Source organism: Sinocyclocheilus rhinocerous, unplaced genomic scaffold (assembly GCF_001515625.1).
Source record: "Sinocyclocheilus rhinocerous isolate Xijiao unplaced genomic scaffold, SAMN03320098_v1.1 scaffold2986, whole genome shotgun sequence".
In the NCBI taxonomy this organism is placed as follows: domain Eukaryota; kingdom Metazoa; phylum Chordata; class Actinopteri; order Cypriniformes; family Cyprinidae; genus Sinocyclocheilus; species Sinocyclocheilus rhinocerous.
Genome location: NW_015662591.1, coordinates 40,674 through 42,812, shown reverse-complemented (window position 1 = coordinate 42,812; position 2,139 = coordinate 40,674). Strand labels below are relative to the sequence as shown.

At 35.7% G+C, this 2,139-nt stretch overlaps 1 pseudogene; it reads left to right on the top strand.

The window, feature by feature from the left end:
• The window catches only part of LOC107728173 (microfibril-associated glycoprotein 4-like), a 1,622-nt pseudogene extending 885 nt beyond the window's left edge, over positions 1-737 (top strand).
• Positions 738-2,139: the final 1,402 nt, after the last annotated feature.

The following is a 2,139-nucleotide window of genomic DNA, read 5'->3' as shown; positions in this document are numbered from 1 at the left end:
TGTGTGAGTGAGAGTGAGTGAGAGTGAGAGTGTGAGTGTGAGTGTGAGAGTGAGAGTGAGAGTGAGAGTGAGTGTGAGTGTGTGAGTGAGTGAGAGAGAGAGTGTGTGTGAGAGTAAGTGTGAGTGTGAGAGTGAGAGTGAGAGTGAGAGTGAGAGTGAGTGTGAGTGTGTGAACAGGGCTGGAGAACATGTACCAGCTGACACGTAACAGGGCATATATGCTGAGAGTGGATCCGAAGGACTTCAATGGAAGGAAAGGTTTCGCACTGTACTTATCCTTCTCTGTGGGTCCTGAAGCTGATGGATATAAAGTTTTATGATTCACTGATGGAGGAGCAGGTAGGACGCTTTCATTCATAGGATTCATGTACACGTAATCATGCACTTTTGCATCTTTTTGCAAATTAGCTTAAATATGTTTTTATATTGTATTTATTTTGGATCCAGACGGTTCGATGTAATTTACCAGCTTCTGCAATGTATTTTTTAAATGTGGCTTTGTGAGATCTCAGGTATGTTGCTCTGACAATATATATTAAATGGGTAAAATGACGTTTGGTGAGAGGAAAACCTCTTGTTTATTGTGAAACCTATAAGACTAAGTAGGGCTAGGATTATTACATATGTTAATCCTGTTAATGATGCTCTTCCTCTCTGCTGGCGACTGTTTTACCTTCCACAATGGTCTGAAGTTCACAACCTTTGACAAGGATCAAGACACTGATGATAATAACTGAACCAAAATATATTTTAACTGAGCAAAAGAATAAATCATGTTAGAATGACTTGACTAGCTATGGAAGCTTGTATCCACCATGGAATAATAAAAATAAATAATACTACTTAATACTACAATTCTGACTTTATAACATGCAATTGTGAGTTTATATCTTGCAATTCTGAAAAAAAAAAATGTCAGAATTTCGAGTCATAAAGTCATTATTGTGTGATAAATCTTGCAATTGCGAAAAAACTCACAATTGCTCGTTATAAAAGGGGTCATATGACGTTGCTAAAAATAACATTATTTTGTGTATTTGGTGTAATGAAATGTGTTTATGCAGTTTAATTTCATTTTAAACTTTTTTTTTTTTCAGAAATTCTTTGTCTTGCTAAGGACAATTTCACAGCAAGCATTTTAGATATTTTAAATACATACTTGTTTTCACTTTTTGCCTGTTTTAACAGAATTACAGCTTGAAATGATGCATGATAAAATAACTGTTCTTAAGCGATACTTAACTTGATTTTCTTAACACATTACATCTTATTTCAACTCCAGAATGCTCTACACTGACACTTTTGCTATAAACTTGATTTTTAATATTATTACAATTAGACGCAAAGTTTGTTTATTGTCATGAATACGACACCGAAACTAAGGAAAAGTTGTAATGTGTACAAATTTATATAAACAGTTTATTCATTTTGGCAAAATAAATATTGAAATGGTTTGTGTATAATTCACTTTGTTGTGATAATTAAAAAATGTAAAGATTAATATTTTTTATGATGGATTTTATATTTGAAGATTGAAAGTGTCAGTCTGGGACAAGAGTAAAACAAAAAAAAGATATATATAACAGGCATTAGAAAAACAAATGCCCATAGTTGAAGAAACACCCAAATATCATCATAGCATCAGTACCAGTCAGTGCTAAACATGTCGTTTGCATTTAAGGTGCAAAACGGCATTATGTAATTAGTCTGTAGAAATCCCCTGCACTCAAAGCCAGATCGGTGAGTATGTCTACGTCTGGTCTGCTAAGCTAATGTCTCACATAACCGTTAGACAAGTGTGGGGTATATTCTTGAACAAGCACAGAGGTATTTCTGACCATCTCTTGAAAATGCTCTTCCATTTTGGCATATACATGCCTCTGCAACACAAGAGGCCTAAACAGGTTTATCGGCTCTGCAGTACGGATTATTTTGGGAACCAGAATTTCAGCTGGGATGCGAGGGTTCCCGACAACAACGTGATAGAGTCTCTTTTCCTCCATGCTTTGCTGAAGGAAGCCGAGTAGATCTCGTAATCTGTGATCGAGATTCTGTGGCTGCCACATCGCAGGACGTTTACTCAACAACAGATGCAATCCTCCTCTACTTCCCATCGACTAAATAATATCAAACTTTTCA